The 18,195-nt window shown below is 35.8% G+C and overlaps 1 protein-coding gene and 1 long non-coding RNA gene across 2 annotated transcripts in view; one reads left to right on the forward strand and one right to left on the reverse strand.

The window, feature by feature from the left end:
- Positions 1-14,155, reverse strand: part of LOC101737761 (transcription factor Sox-5) — a 419,303-nt gene extending 405,148 nt beyond the window's left edge. Inside the window, exon 1 of the mRNA XM_021353198.3 lies at positions 13,890-14,155. The gene's annotated coding sequence lies outside the window, so the exon portion shown is untranslated. The remainder of the gene's footprint in view (positions 1-13,889) is intronic.
- Positions 1,321-5,507, forward strand: LOC134200135 (uncharacterized). The gene is made up of 2 exons (XR_009974913.1): positions 1,321-1,477; positions 5,297-5,507. It is a non-coding gene; the product is annotated as an uncharacterized LOC134200135 (long non-coding RNA).
- Positions 14,156-18,195: the final 4,040 nt, after the last annotated feature.

The raw sequence follows: 18,195 nt of genomic DNA on the forward strand, positions 1-18,195 counted from the left end.
TTTTAAATTTTATTGAAAGTAGAACTACATAATTATAATTTATATCCGTTTTTTATTATTGCTTTTGTTTAAATTTATTACGAAATCCTTATTTACTAGCTCGGGTTTCTTACAAACGGATAAAATAGGAACACAAACACATAAGCTGATGCAGCTACCCAGCATCTAATGTCCCCTAGCTCTGGACCGAGGGTCATGGTTTTGGGTACCACATCGAGCAGACATTCGTGTAGCGAAATTATATATTCGCTCTGTATTCAGATCTTAAATATCTGTAAGTTTAAACGTGTTTTAGTATGTCAATCACTATGGCTCTCGTATGAGAAGAAATGCTAGTTTGGGGCCAAGTGACTATGTGTGATTTGCCTCCGATTAATTATTGATTTAAATATTCTACAGCTAGCAAGATAAATCTAAGATTATCTTCTTTGCTCTGGGTAACGGAAACATACACATACCAGATAAGAACAAGATACACTGAGACAGCAAATCCCAAATAACTTTAACACGTTTATAATTATTGCGACCGCGAATCGGACCCATGGTACAGTATTTTGGTTTAGTAACCACTAAACTTTAGTCTTTTAGTCTCTTCGGACTACGTTGTATCATAATAATAAATTGTTACAAAACAATTTCTGCTTCATTAAGTGCCTCATCCACGAGACTATTTCAATGTAACAGAGTACAAACCGGGCGAGTTTCGCAAGAAATGTACAGTGGACGTGTAGCCTTATAGGGGATTGCAGGTAGACCCTCTAAAAAGTGGAACGCAGCGTCCGCGCTGTGCGTACATTAACTGTCCACGCGACAAGCGGTAGCGGGTTACAATATACTTGAATTAATTATAATTTTTTTATACCACAAATGTTATTCACCTAGCAATACTTTAGAAGACTATAGATTTGATTATAAATTTAGAAACAGCATTATTGAACACCAGTTAAACCGTATTTTCGCGATGATCACATTTAAATATTTTTGCGCGTTATTTCGGTCGGTCTCTCTGTGACTAAGACGCTTGCAATAGCATCTAAGTACGCGTTAAATATTAGCCCTTATAATGGAGAGTCTAGAGTCAAAGTCTAGAACAATTTTAAATATATTATCTAATATGTAAATGTATCAGAAAACATGAGTATTTCAATGATCTTGGTTTTATTGACATTTCTTGATCAGACCATTTATTTATTTATTATATACACGTAAACAAAAACCTTTATTATTTAAAACTGCTTAGTTTTTAAAAATGATTTTTCTTTAGTGTCATTCAGTGGCACGAAGTGAAGACTGTCATTCAGTAAAAAGAGAGAGCTCAGTTTTGTATAGTTTATTAATACTGTTTACTGTTTAATTTTTAATAATTATTAGTTTTAAAAGAGTTTAAAAGTTAGGCTATTAGGTTTACAAGGGCAATAAATAAAAAGAGATTATGGGCATTAAATGTTATTTTCTCATTATAGCACAAAAAACACAAGTAAGTATTTTATTGTTTAATAATTCTGGAATGCTACATATTTATATAGCTCCCACAAGCGCTCGATTAAAAGTAAAAAAACTAAGCCGTAATACACATTCGCTTCGCCGCCCGCTTTTCTTCTGTGCCTTGTACACTGCGCCAGGTCGATTGTAAACTAACTCAGCATTGGACAACAGTTAGGTATTTATTGTCTTGATGTAATTGGCTTTTGGATTTAGAAGAGGCACTCTGACGCAATCGAAATAAAATACCACAATTAAATGTGTTAGGTTTTTTTCCAATTGTTACTTCAATATGTGATATGTAAACAGTAACGCAAGTTATTAGTTTAATTAAATATAAATAAATAAATATAAATATTTTACCAACAATCACGCCACGTTAACTGGTCCCGTGATAAGTTCGTAAAGAACTTGTGTTACAGGTACCAGATAACGGAAATAAATGTAAGATTTTTATTATACACATACATATATTTAATATACATCCATAACCCTGGAAAAGACATTTATATTTATCATACAAATATCTTCCCTTGGCGGGATTCGAACCCGCGACCCCCTAGTGTAGTGACCATGTCACTTACCACTACACCAGACGGACGTTAAAATGGTTTGATTTTTGGATTAAATCGCTACGTTATTAGCGGCAGTGGTAAATATGAAACAAAAAGGTAGGCCCTTATTAGCAGTTGTCAAACGAATTCAAAGTTTTCTGAGTCAATGGACGATAGCAAATATCAATCTTGTTACTGGTGGTAGAGCGTCTTGTGAGTCCGCACGGGTAGGTACCACTACCCTGCCTATTTCTGCCGTGAAGCAGTAATGCGTTTCAGCTTGAAGGGCGGGGCAGCCGTAGTTAAAAGTGAACCTTAGAATTCATGTCTCAAGGTGGGTGGTGGCATTTACGTTGTAGATGTCTATGGCCTCCCGTAACCACTTAACATCAGGTGAACCGTGAGCTCATCCAAGCATCTAAGCAATAAAAAAAATACTTACTAGTAATTTTCAAAATGTTGGCATACAGTTTTTCACAATTTTTTTAACATATTTTTTTTATTTGAGATCCCGCATCGTTATGTACCATATATACCATAGGTCCTTTTCGCCTCAAAAACAACCTAAAATCCTAATAACCTAATACGAGAGGAACGTATATAATCCTGATTGGCCACTGACGCATTTAAAACAATAATTACGGACGCAAATCGCATTAAAAGATGAGTATTTACATTACGACAGAGTCCGTGCGGTGTTATTTCTAAGCAAATTTACAATTGTCATCCGAAAATTAAAAAAAAAGTGAACGGTGTCAACATTACTGACCACAATACATTCAACACAATCATTCGAAGAGAAAATCAGCTAACAGAGGCCGAACAAACACTTCTAAGTTGTCCCTATACACGCGAGGCACAAGTCAAATCAAGAGGGCTCTGCTAAATAATAAGCTATATACGATATTGAAAAAAATTAAATTTATTACTTTATTTAAGCCTAAATAATTTGTTCATAGAAATATTCATTGGGTGTGAACGGTCTTAACGTTGGGTGTTAACACTAAAAATTTATTTAAAAAAAACGCATGCTTTCATTTGGGAAATTTTGAGAATATTTTTTAAGGGATTTTATGACCTGGTAACTAAGACCGTTTAGGTCAAGTCTTTTAATTTTAATGAAAATTTATTTTATATGAAAAATGATATTAGGAAATGAAATGAAGTTGATTAATATGAAACATGGTATGAAATGAAAATGAAATGTAATGAGATGAGATGATATGGGATGAAATATAATCTCGGTAAAATGGTGGTAATTTACTAAGACTTTTTCAGTTGACTTTTTGGAGGATCCCGAGAAGCTACGTTCAGTGGCTTTGTTTTATTTTCCCACATTTGTGCACTTTTACAGATACTAAACAGTTAATAAATCACCGTTATTACACATTTAAACCTGAAGTAACACTAAATAGACAAAATAAAACAAATCACACAACATTATTCCTCGCGTTCCCGCCAAAAAGTCATTTTACATACAAGTTAATCAAAGATTATTTGACGCGCGAACTACACGTACCTGATGGGACGCGGGAAGTAGCTTTCTTTGCTTTATATCGAAGGCTTACAAATGTGTAAGTAAGTAGTTTATTAAAAAGATAATTGTTTCCGTTGACTTTAGGCAATTAGGCTTATTGGAGTGGCTTCCTCATATTTTATTAGATACCCCCTTGATGATCTGTCATTGTTGATTTTCTCCAAATTGACTAAGAAAAAAAGCCTAAAATTTATCAAATTTAATCTTAAATGTGTATATGTATTTTTAGTTACCTTCGAATATTAAGTTATACTATATCATAACATGTAATTTCATCGAATATTGTGACGGAATAGTTTTTTCGATTTTTTTATAGCAATTTATAGCAAAGCAATCATCTCACATTGTGACAATAAGTTTAATCCAACAAAAACTTAATGAGTTATGAGGTCGAGAAGCACACAAAAATACACAATCATAACTTAAGTGAGGGAAATAAAAACTTCGTAACATTTTATTTATTGTTAATAACATTTTGAAAAATTTACGAGACAGTTACTAATATTTTGATCAGTGAACGTTGTTTTTCCTGGCATCGATAGAGAGCTGACATCTTTATTTAATAGGCAGTGATAATGCCATGCCTATCTCATCACATCAAATCGATCAGTGGTGGAATCCAATCACACTTTCTTAAGACAATTGTTACATGCATCTATTTCTTAAAACTTCTCGCAAGACGCTGATGGTATTTTGATGGTACAATGATAAAAAAATCCCTATAGGGTCATAAATAAAAAGCTTCATCTCAATCAGACAGAACAGGCGCACACGTTTATCAATAATAAATAAACAAACATTATCAACATTAAATAATATTTTAATTTTTTTTTAAATTTTCCTTTTAAAACCATTACCACCATCAATGATCTTTTTTTATAAACGGTGCGTGAAGAACTTTTAAAAGTATCGGCATGATATTATTTACTATAGTTCAAGCAACTAAATATTTGATCTCAATATTATTGAATGACAAGCTTTCCCTTAAGATATGTAGATCTAATACCATTCAAGAACGAGAAAAGTATTGGCGAAGCTTTCGAATGAAAAAAGTTATATGTGAGGATAAAGCTGCTGAAACGATAAAAATTAAGAGAAATAATTATACTATAGTATTAATATAATATAGTCGTGACCTTGCACGTTCAAATTTTCACCTGTTTCGATTGTCGCGGTATTTTGATCAGAAGCCCCAAAATTTCTATACCAATGGGATCATATCCCTACCTATAAAATGGCAAAAATTTATCGAACAAAAGAATACTTATATACTTTAGTTAAATGTAAATAAACTATAATAAAAAATGTTGTGAATTTTCTTAAATAATGCGAAGAAACTTTTTCCTCAATCTATTATAAATACGCAAAATTAAAAGCCAAAAATGTCGGCTTCGAGTCGAGTTTATTTTCACAACGCTTCATAGTACACTAGATTGCATAGCAATGACGTCGTATTCAATTCGGATAATTTATCGTTTTTATCGGCGAACAAATCTTTTTTCGAAGTCATGAGGATGCCGTAAATTTTGTTATTTTTAGCAAAATCATACGATATTTTCATTTTTAGTTTTAGTAATAATTTTATTGTCCGAACTCGTGTTTATGATTTCCGTTTATTTGCATTACCTTTATATTTAAAATGAAATCCGAGACTGGGTGAATGTTATAAATTGTCCCAAAAATGCTTGTTGGATTCTTAAAACTGTTCTAGTATTTATTTCAGTTATACGCGCTTTCAAATGATACTAAAACTGACTGATTAAATATAAATTGGATGTTCTAAAGTCGAACTCGTTGTTGCCTTGAAGATTTGAAATTGTCGACGATGGATTTCGAATGTGTTTTATATAAAAACTTCTAATTTACGTACCAAAGAATCTTTCCAGAACATTAATTATTTCATTTAAAATTTAAATAGATAATAGTTTAAAATTATTTTAAAATTTTAATTTTAATTTTAATTTTATTTTTACATACTAATAACATATATTATTTGATATTTGAAACGTTATTCGCACTTTAGTATAATTTTCTATGACATTTTTATGATTTGCACAAAATGATAAAGACAGAAATACCTTTTAACGATTTTCACAAGAGAATTTCCGAATATCCACGCTCGTCACAAATAATAAGTCAGTTTGTGTAATTTTTAGTAAGTAATTTGTAATTAACTGTAATTTTTAGTCCTACAATAATAATTAGATGAAAATAATTGATTTTTTTAAAAAAAGGCGCGAAATTTGTGAGTGGTTGAAAAATGCACAGATAATATAAAAAAATGCGCATATGCGTTTCGTTTCATGCTGTCTAGATGTCACGCTTGAACACCAACATTTTCAATAATGTCGTTGACATATTTTATTATTATTTGCGCTCAGCTTTGACACGTGAAAGAAATAAATAAAAAAATGACTAAAATTTTTGTATAAAACAGCAACAGTATTTTTTCTATAACATTAAAATTAATAAAATGCCTTCATAATTTTTTTAGAATAAGTTTTGGATTCGATTACAATGACATATGGCGACATCTATGATTAAAGTTTGAGAACTGGAATAGGGCTATAGTTTTGAACGCTTAGTTAATAGACAATAAGACTATGGTCCTGAGTCCCAAAGACGGTGATCTTCGCCCCTTCATAAGAGTGGGTTCTATAGATAGACTCTTACTCCATCGGGGACAAAAAAAACACAATTAAAACTACGCGTTCTTTTTTCATTATTTCACTCGCGATTTCATCATCTAAACATAAAAAAAACATTTTATCACTATAAATTTAACAAAAATAAACAGATTTCAATTTAAGCGTCCGATTATCATTAAAAACGAGAGCAAAAACATACAGCAAACTAAGTTGCATGCAACACGCGAGAGCGCCTACGGTGACGCCACGTGTCTTTTGTTTTTTGCTTTTAAAACTATATTTAATACTTAAAATGACTGGTGGTAGGACCTTTTGTGAGTCCGCACGGGTAGGTACCATCACCTTGCCTATTTCTGCCGTGAAGCAGTAATGCGTTTCGGTTCGAAAGGTGGGGCAGCCGTTGTAACTATACTTGAGACCTTAGATCTTGTATCTCAAGGTGAGTGGCGCGTTTACGTTGTAGATGTCTATGGGCTCCATTAACTACTTATCACCAGGAGGGCTGTGAGCTCGTCCTTTCATCTAAGCAATAAAAAAGCCTCTCAAAGCTATCAGGCTATCAGCATAGGTAAGCTTCTCCTTGACGTATGGGTGAGCTCACGGGGCTCAAGCCGGAGTGTTGCTAACACTGGCTCTACCAAGAGCAGTGCTTCGCAGAATCGACCACCGGATCGGAAACGCGACCCACTGAGAAGATCCGGCGACAAACTCAGTGGGTTGTGTCTATGGGTTAATTTACTCGTCGAGCCCTTCGTTGCCAGTTACGGATTCGGCGAGGACGGTGACCGGAAGGATCTGACGAATGATACGCTATCTATCAAAATTGGAACGACTGAGTTTCCGGCCACAATATTACAATGCACTTGCCTGTTATGTATTTCGGTTGTTTGTGGCAGCGATTGGAAGGATTGGGGTTGTCTTAGAGACCTTGACGCTTAAGCAGGACGAGTGGGTGAACTTGAGGACTCAGATGAGATGAATGGGCTTGCTGACAGCTAGCTGTCTGAGCGCTCTTGAAGACTAACAGCTCCGGTCCGGTCCGGTTGCTTCGATAAATTTTTTTATTGATTAGATGGGTGGATGAGCTCACAGCCCATCCGGTGTTTATTGGTTACTGGAGCCCATAGACATCAACAACGTAAATGCGCCACCCACCTTGAGATATAAGTTCTACAGTTACAACGCCTGCCCTACCCTTCAAACTGAAACCCATTACTGCTACACGGCAGAAATAGGCAGGGTGGGGGTACCTATCCGTGCGGACTCACAAGAGGTCCTACCACCACTAATTACGCAAACTATAATTTTGCAGGTTTGATTTTTATTACACGATGTTACATATCAACCGGTCAATATCAAAACCCTGATTATTTTTTATACATATGTATACATACGTATATATTTGTTAGAAACAATGCCCAGCGCCATCTAACGAACGCTAAATCAAACTTTAGAAACGCAACAACGGCATTTAAAAAATTTCCAACATTCCAAATACGCACACATCGAATAGGCGATCGAGGAATATCAACAAAAAAAATCTCGTTAAAGCCCTCCGTTTTAGTAGTAGGAAATCCGCTGCAACTAAACACAATTCGGACTTACGTTTCGGCTCATTAATTCGATAACGACGCTTCCTATAAATTAACATAGTTAATGATCAATTAAAAATTCTAAATTAATTTAACAAAACACTGTAAGTGCATTAAGAATGAATTGATGACGAAAACGTGCCGTAATTTTGATTTCATTGTGACAGAACAGATAAGTCCATTTTAATTACGATTGTAAAATGTTTGTTAATGCGTGGGAATTTATAATTTTTATTTGTTCAGAACACGACTGTCTCAAGGTGGGCGATCGCCTTGCTGTATCCCCGGGACCTTCTTCTTCTCCATCGCTCCCTCATTGCTGAGGATCGTGACTCCGTTTTAGCTTGTCTACTGTCAGCCTCCATCGGTTCCGGTCAGTTGCCTGGTGTATTGCAGCGCTAAGTGGTCCGCTGGTTTGCTCGGAGATCTGGTCGGACCAACGTTTGGGGCTCCGGCCTCTAGGACGTTTTCCTTCTACTTTCCCAGTGACTATCAGACGTTCCAAGTTGTCTACACCTCTGTGGGCAACGTGGCCAAAGTAACGCATTATGCGTTGCAGACAGGTGGCAGATAGGCGTTGAGCGTTCTCCCGGGACCTTAATGCCACTTAACAGTGGTCGACCCGTCAGAACATCTGCCCATGCGCACCCGAATCTAAATTTTCCAACCTTTCTTATTAACGCAAAATTATTTGCTGACTTAATAGGCAAGTGATTTTACGACCCCTGATTTTCCTCTTACATAGCCTAGTAGTTGTTGACATTGACTATACCTGACTATCCTTTTTTTGCCTATTGACGTCATCACCACAATAAACGGTCCTATGCGTCTTACATCCAGCGGCTTCCCGTGACTTTTAACAGGTCGTCCGTTCGGGTTCCGTAAAAATCCGAAAAAGTTGTTAGGCGACTTCCTTCTTATGCTTAAGTGATCGATGGTTAACTTTTTTGATATATTTTATGTACGGGAAGGTTGCCGTTGTCTCTATAAGTCAGGGAGCAAAACCTTTAAAAAAGTTCTATCGGATAGACTCAGTGTGATCTGGAAGTCGGATCTATATCATTGTTTGATATTATCCATGAGCTTAATAAAAATTTTAATTATTTGAAAACCGTATTTAGTAACGTGTGATCTGAGTGTAAATATATCTCATTCTTGAAGATGGTTTAGTTATGATCCGCATCAATGGATAATTCATAGTTTCTTTAGCAATGTTAAGGTAATTAATCTTAATTGCTTTATGAATCCGCTAAATATAATGTTTCACGTAAATAATATTTATTAATAATAGTCCTCCTCTAATTTTATGTAAGCTTAGCCGAAAGAGGCTTACACCGCCTTTGATACACGTATTAAACAAATGCTTCATGAAATTGCTTTTACTGGTGGTAGGACCTCTTGTGAGTCCGCGCGGGTAGGTACCACCACCCTGCCTATTTCTGCCGTGAAGCAGAAGTGCCTTTCAGTTTGAAAGGTGGGCAGCCGTTGTAACTATACTTGAGACCTTAGAACTTATATCTCAAGGTGGGTGCCACATTTACGTCATAGATGTCTATGCTTAGAGTATAGGTACATATAGTATAATTATATACTCTAAGTGTCTATGGGCTACAGTAACCACTTAACACCAGGTGGGCTGTGAGCTCGTCCACCCATCTAAACAATAAAAAAGAAAAATTAACTGCACATTTGTAACTAGTTTTACTGCAGCCTACATTCATTATGCTTAAAATCGAATTTCGGTTCACATAACCCAATATTAATCGACCATGGTCATTTATTGTTAACCGAAGATTTAACTTAAGCTGTCTATAGTAATTAGAACCTAAAAACCTACATACATATACAATGATGAATTAATGCACGAGACACTTTTATTCAATTCATTAGAAAGTTAATTTCTTGAGCGGAGCTTCCGTCGGCTCCGACACCTCGCTAAAGAAAGACATCAACGCGCGTCAATAGCTTCTGATACGATTTCGAACGCTTGTCAATCAGTGTCTGATGCATGTCCACGCGTTACTAACTAGTGAATATGCAGACAAACAATTATATTTTAATTTCGTTTTAATTTATTTACAATTTGATTTGTTTTTTGCTGGTTTTTTTCGTGATAAGTTTTTCGTCTGTGATTTTTTTATGGTTTTTACGTTAAAACAACTCAAAAAACTTTACGAAATATTTGTTGGTATTAAATAACAATCCCTGTATTAATTATGATCACAATTAAAGGGTATTATCAATATAAGTTTTTTTAGCTGTAAGTCTTAAAAGACAATCAGCATTCTTGAATCCTAAACCTCATTCAAAAAGATATATTTGTCGAAGGCATGTGAGCAGGCTTTCAACGTATCAATTGCCATGCTTACGGAATCCATCACGCTCTACCACGCATAGAGCAGGTTGTAACAAATGCTTTGTGGATTACAATAATTACTAGTATTTCCCGACTATCGAAATTCCTTCGCTTTACGCGGTAATTGTTTGTCGAGGTAATTGCAAGAAACCCAAATCACCGTTACCCCCTCGACCGGGTACCGTAAATGGATTCTCTAGCCTTAAGAAAAAAGGACCCCAAATCACTGGTCATACCAGATCCGTCCCCAGTCCTACTACCGCCTACGATCCTCTACGAGTAACCGAAGACCGAATGAGATGACAGCATCGTGAGGAAGAAAGACATGGATGGAGGTGGTTACGACCATCAGAGATGAGGAAATCGACTGGAGAAAGAAGAACTTGTTTTTATTCAATTAGTCCTTTGCAGCTTTAAGTCATCATTACAATACTAGGTACCACTGATTATATACGAACGTATGTATATAATATGTAGAAAATTTTCAAATCATCAAAGCCGGTAGCTAAAGTAAAAGGTGACTTGAAATTAAAGACCTAAGCTAGAATTACCGAGTACTAAGGAAATCCAGTTGTTAATTTTTTTTTTTTTTTTTTTTTTTTTTATTTATTTAATTTACTTCAGATTTTACATCCATATTACACGTCTTAATTACATTGCATTAACATTTCATTTATACTAAAATTAAATAAAAATAATAACTAATCTCGGACTAAAACAAAAACAATAATAATAATAATAAAAAACAAAAAATCAAATAATAATAATAATAATAATAAAACAAAAACTCTAAGTTAATACCTTTAGCTTAGGGTATTAAACATTTTCCCTAGACACGGATGAACCTTATAAGGTCCCCTACCAGAAAAAAAGCATATGGGTTGGAGATATTGGAATAGGCATAGACGCATCCCAAGTCAAAATTTCAAGACAAGCATAAGGGTTATTTAATGAGTTCCAATCATGCAAAGCAATAGTCCTTATCCATGTACTGATGATGAAAAGTCGGAGAGGATATATTGGCTGGCCTGCTCCGATGGGTAACTTTGTCCAGTTTGTCTTGTTAGGAATCTATCATGCCTTTTGTTTAAAGACTAGCACCACGCACCATCCACACCACACTAGAGATCCCATTCCACGACGCTCTTCATACGGTCAACGATCGGAGGCGCTGGCGGGACATTACAAGGAGCAAAATCCTGTCGATATATAATGGTCACGACCCTCAGCAGTGAGGAAACGACGCGAGGAGGAGAAGGTTAAAAATGTACCCAAAGTCAATAAAAGCCGGTATTCCCGTTGGATATCTACAGGCGTTAATGACCACTAACCACTAACCAGGTAGACCGTCAGCGAATACATTAATTGAAGCCAAAAAAATACACGATAAATTAACGAAGCAATTCATTGAAGAAAATGAAAAAAATTCTAAATTTTAAGAATAATATACTAAATAAAAATTGGAAATTTTAAGACTTATATACTCGTTATCTTTAAGTTTAAAGTGTATTACAGATAAAGCGCACGCGACCACATAAATTTGAGCACGAAACGTCAGGAGACCAAGTCAATATTGTGTAAAACAAAGATAGATGTTTTAAAAAAAAAAGTGCATCCTAACACTTATCTCGCAACACGTGTTAACTTGAAACAAACTTAAGCTGCAGTCGTCTATTTTAAGCACTTAATTACTAAAATGTATAGTATAGAGAACTGTGAAATGTAGAGTAAATGTAGAGTAGAGAGTCGATTTATATTCGTTAGGATCATCAACAATTGCGAGTCGTAGAAGGTGTCCAAGAGAATCATCGGGGAATTGACAGCAGCGCTCTCTGTATTTTTTTATTGCATAAGTGGGTGGACGACCTCACGGGCTACACTTGGTCTTAAGTGGTTACCGTAGCCCATAGACATCTACAACATTAATGCCCCTATCCATCTTGAGATATGAGTTCTAAGGTCTCAGTATAGTTACAACGGCTGCCCCACCCTTCAAACCGAAACGCATTACCGCTTCACGGCAGAAATAAACAGGGTGGTGGTACCTACCCGTGCGGACCCACAAGATGTCCTACCACCAGGATAGCTCTCTCGGCATACTACGTCCACAAACTATCTTTTACAGGCGTACTTTAAGCCGTCGTGGTGAAGTTACTGCTTACTTGTGCCACTAATCAGTCAGGCTTTCCAGCTAGAAGAAGGCAATACAACTGTGCTTTAGACTTCACGTCTCAAAGCCTCAATTCTACGCGTCAATTCTATAAACTGAATTCTCATGTTGTACACACAAGTAACTTAAGTTTTATAACTGTTTACTAGTACTAAGATATTAGAAAAGATTTGTATTAAGCCCTCAATGACGGAGCGGCTAGGATCATCAACTAAATGACGAAAACCTATCGTCAGATAACGTTAAAAAAACCTTCAATATATACTTACTTATAATTTGAAATTTATTTGTGTATTGAATACATTTCCATCACCCGTAATATATTTTACAGTGACAGTTTCAGGTAAAATTGGCTTTAACCTTTGTTCTGTTGTGTTCAATAATATTTTTTTTTCCTACCTAGTCTGATAAAGTTGAGAGGCTATTTCAGCTTCTCCTTGACGTGTAGGTGAGCTCACGGGGCTCAAACCGGAGTGTTGCTAATACTGGCCCTAGCAAGAGCAGTGCTTTGCACAATCTATCATCGGATCGGAAACGCGACCCGCTCAGAAGATACGGCGAGAAACTCAGTGGGATCTAAATAAATAGTCACGTATTGACTATAATTAAAACAATATTTCTATTGCTGAAGTCTGTTGATTTGCCTAACTAAATTATTACTTTAGCTGAGGGTAAGTAGTTACTGTCAGTCATCTAGTTGAAGGATAGAGCCTAGACGTACCACTGAGTATCACTGAAGGCTTATTACAAATCTTTTCTTTTCTAGCTGGCACCGATTTTTCGTGGAGAATTTTCTAAGCTGGCACACATACATACATACATACACAAATTTTACTGAAGAAATACGATATATATCCGTATAATTTTAGATGAATATAGTATTTTTATTGTCTTAAAAAGAAGACGACTAGTATAGCGCACTTGGTAAACGTCCGTCGCTTGTGGACATCAGCAAAACCAGGCCCATGAGCACTGTGTACAACAATGAAACGCAGGTGAAATGTCTGACATGCATGAGAAAATAAAAATGATATTACTGTCACGCTTTTTCTGGTGCTAATTGATAACAACTACTGTATTCTTTTCACTCTAGATTGTGGTTAATATCTTTGTTAGTGACATTTGATTGTTAAGCTCTGAGTTAATTTGTTTTGGTCTCAAAAACGTAGCTCCAAGACGTCTAATGTAGAATGTCTTAATATTTTTAACACGCTTTTAATAGCTTATCTGTGTAATGGAATTTTAAATTCTGATTTTCTTCAAGACGTCCTCCTGATTTGAGAAATTTGCATACCTATCAAGAACCAATTGACATCTATAATTTTATTACACGAAAAATATTCTTTTTATTATTTAGTTCGACTTGCTATTACGCTGCGTTTTGTTTCTTTGTGCGTCAAACACATCTTGTACTACTTTACTGCAAATTAAATTCTTAATAGGTAGATATTGGGATCACCATTCGACCAAACGGCTAAAATGAAAGACCCTTTCGCTCATACAATTCTAACAAGAAGGCCATCAGTAAAAAAATATGTAATTTGACATACCTCATGTCCCGCAAATAATCAATAATTAACAGCAACAATCCATAATCACAGCCCAACAATCACACGCACTCACACAGCATATGCAAATTAAAAAATAAAATCGGACCTCCACTGCAACTGTCAAAGTGACATTTCGTGAAAAACTGTCATTTTCCACCTACTTACTCACTGTACCGGACATTCCGTTTAAAACGATCGTAATATCGGGATAGGTTACGTTGTCACGAATGTTGACAACCTGACGATTAGGTTGCGCGCGCTCAACTGAAATTACCTTGCAAGGCCCATTCCGACCTCTCGCTCTAAACATCTGTCGCTCTCGCTCGAGCGGGCATTGTGCTTGGTGGACAATAAATTACGTATCTGAATCTAATCAGTAATATATTTTTCTAATTCGCTACCAATGGCGCCGAGCAGTGATTGGTAAATGTTGATTGTAGGTGTCGTTGTTTTGCGTTTGAAAACTTCAACGAAATGACATGTTATAAGACTCTTTTAGTTGGCAACAAAGATATTATTTTAATTATCGTAGACTTATGATAAATTGCATATACAGAAAGCAATGCTACCTTACCTCATAAGGCGGGGTCAGCACAGCGAATTTTTCTATTCCATTCTCTTCTATCAGCCGTCATCTCAACACTCACTCCTCTTCTCCTGGCTGAGATTTTGCTCGCCTACCTGTCCTGGTGAAACTGCAAAGGCCTCCCGGCTACCAGTACGCTTTCAATCATAAAATAAAAATGAAACTCACTCCTCTCTGTCTCATATCGTCATTCACTCGATCCATGTCTTCTTCGGTCGAACTCTTCCCTCTCTACCTTGCACCACCATTTCCATACATCTCCTAGTCACATGCATCTCCTCTCTTCACATCACATATGCATATCAAGTCAACCGTCCGCTCTTTAATTTATCAATCACCGGGGTGTTATTTTCACGCTTCCTCTAAAGATAACAATACATGACACAAAAAAAAAAAACGAAAGTACAATTGGCAGTGTTGACGATTAAACATAATTATACCAAAGAATTAAGCTGAAAATGGATTAAATTAACGAGACACTGCACAGTAATTACAAATTATTTATTAAAAACTATTTTTGCAGTTTAATCTCGCATTTTTTATTGTCATTATACTATTTCCTACTTTTAATTTTACAGTTTTCGTGGTTATGGATATCCGTGACCACGGAACGTAGTTTAGATTGCGTCTACGACTCACGGGAATTGAAGAATATGTTATATTAATACATTAAATATTTGATAACTAAAACGGTCGCCTTTTATTAAACGGTAGGCGGAGTCCGTCGACGCCACAATGCAATTACCGCTCTGAACATCACGGGCTAACGTCCGCAATAATGTCGCTCGTTCAGAACTTCCAGTATCGTCTTGCTTTATATCAATAATTTTTATTATCCGTATTTTTAATCTCTGTTTTTTATTGTTTAGATTAGTGTGGACGAATTCACGGCCCACCTGGTGTTAAGTGGCTACCGGAGCCCATAGACGTCAATAACCTAAATGCTGCTAACCCAACTTAACATATGAGTTTCAGTTTTATAGCATAACGACTGCCCCACCCTTCAAGCCGAAACGCATTACTGAAGCAATGGATAGAAAAATGGATAGAAATCCATAGGGGTTCACAAGGCGCTCTACCATCGGCTATTGTTATTGAGTTAGGGCAGAAATCAGTAGCAGAGGAATTTTTAATGTAACAAAACTAGTGCAACTGCGGACTGAATGCGGTAAGGGATTCGAATTAGTGAAGGCACGTTGCAAATCTAATGATAAATTACTATTCACGATTCTGGAAATGTTTGTAAGCATCAAAATATTTATTTACTATTAATGGATTATATTACTATAAGCTGTTTACAAACCTATCGACGTGTTAATTGATTACATATATTTTTCAACTTATTATAAATGTGAAAAAGCTTATGTAAGGTCAATGGGTTAAAAGCTAACCGGTAGTTTTCCACTCATAGTTGAGTACTAGCATTAACAATTTTTGGCTCAGACTGACGACTAAGAGGCTTAGCTTAGAAGGGCGGATGAGGTTGGCTCACTCGGTATTAAGAGGTCGCTGGTGAGATGAGCTCATAATCATTACCAGGTATAAGTCTTAATTGTGTTGTAATAGTAGCTATCCCAGCCTAAAAAACAGTATGAACACTACCACGCCACCTATCCGGTTAGAATACAACCGACCACCACAAATATCTCGTCTTCTCTTCATATTAGAACGAATGATTTTATTTTGTACATATCTTTTTTGGAACTTTGAAGTAACGCGACAAGGCAGAAATGATTAAAATAAATTCAGAAACATCACACGTTAAATGCTTTTTTTAAATCAAATGCTAAAACATTATAGGTAATATCATTTAAGTTTAAAATAGGAACCGGGAATAGAGGTGCGTTCACCGGGTCAACTTGACCAATTACTTTATGGTCGTAGTTGTGACACAGTGCAGAGTGCAACAGATGGTTCACATATAAAAGTTGATGCTATTTTTTTTTTGTTGTACTTTATTGCAATATAATTTATTTTATTTCAAGAAGATATTTTTTTTTCTAAGACTCTTATTATTAGTGAACTGGCTGATCGATATTGGACTAAGCTTAAATGAGCTTCATTAAGTATTCAACGCGCATAATATTCTCGTCTTAAATAAACAGTCATAAAGCCACAAAACTAGATAGTGAGAATTGATGGCTTACGGTCAACGAGCCTGCCCTACGTCTTAAAACGAACTTTGAAATTTACCGCACCAAAAATTTACGGGTAATAAATTTTTAGTTCTTTCAACCGGATGTAGCTTTTAAGCTTTCTGGGTGAATTTTCACACATATTCGATTTTTTCACTTTCCTTATGGATCGAGTTGTTAACTCAGGTATGTAGAGCTCCTAGTACGTTTTTGTGATGCTATTGTCCTTTTATATTTGTCTGTGATGAACATATGGCTACAGCCCGGGTGATGAAAAGCGGCTACTTGCGACCATAGATATGGGACCTCAGATTTCTAATGTTTTATTAGGGCAATTAGTTCAGTCAAATCGGTTCGGTCGAAAATACAGAAAAACGAATAAAATGTAATGTTTTTATATTTTTGGTAGTTATACAACTTAAATTTAGCGTAATTGGTTAAAAACAAAAAAAATCTAATAGGTTACTAGAGATGCGAATGTTGAGATGAATGTGTAGAGTGACAAGAATGGACAAGATAAGGAATGAGTATATCAGAGGAAGTGTGAATGTAGCTCCGGTGATTGACAAATTAAAGAGCGGACGGTTAGCGTTGCATGAACATGTGATCCGTAGAGAGGAGATGCGTGTGACTAGAAGATGTATGGAAATGGTTAAAGGGAGAAGAGATCGACCGAAGAAGACATGGATGGAATGTCGAAATCACGATATGAGAGAAAGAGGAGTGAGTATTGAAATGACGGCTGATAAAGGAGAATGCAATAGCTAAATCAACTGTGCCGATATTTATTTATTTATTTATTTATTTATCTAGTGGGATGAGGTGGAGAAAAAGAAGAAGAGTCTAATACAGTACTAGATCTAAAAACGATTGATTAATTATCGTGATTATACAATTATACTTGTCTCTTCTCTGTTTTTTAATATGAATTGTATTTTGGTGTGCAATAAAGTATATTATCTGCTCTCTTTCTCTCTCACCAAAACCTTAAAAAACCAAAACCTTAAAACTCGTACCAAATCCCTATGTAGCATCATAAGAAGACAAACTGCGCTGGCCTCACATGATATGGGGCAAGGCCACGAAAACGTTCTTTTTTTTCTCTACCTATTTTGGTAGTCTTAGCTCTTAGTCTGGTAGTCTTATGCCAGCGTTACCAAACGAGTAGATAACCTGACGGGGCTCTAACCTGGTGTGCCACTTCATCTAAAACGACTATCGTGCGCCATTAACCTGTGGAATCAAAATTTCAATAAAGCATTATTAGTGATAGAGAATGGATGTGGGAATAAATGTGCATCAAAATATAAGTTTCTCTTAGAAAAGTGTAGCTTTTGAGACATTACCATTGAAATTTTGACCTCGAGTATGAAATTGGCTGGCGTTATTGACATTCTAGTGACCATTTTCTCTGGATAATCAATAAGAATAAAAAAATTTTGTTTAGTACTTTTAGACAAATAAGCTGAATTCAAAACGAATGGATGTGCGAATAGATACTATTCTGCATTAAAACAGAAGTTTCGCTTAGAAAGGTCTAGCTTTTGAGACATTATCATTGAAATTTTGACCTCGACAATGAAAC

Source organism: Bombyx mori, chromosome 14, assembly GCF_030269925.1.
Source record: "Bombyx mori chromosome 14, ASM3026992v2".
NCBI lineage: Eukaryota > Metazoa > Arthropoda > Insecta > Lepidoptera > Bombycidae > Bombyx > Bombyx mori.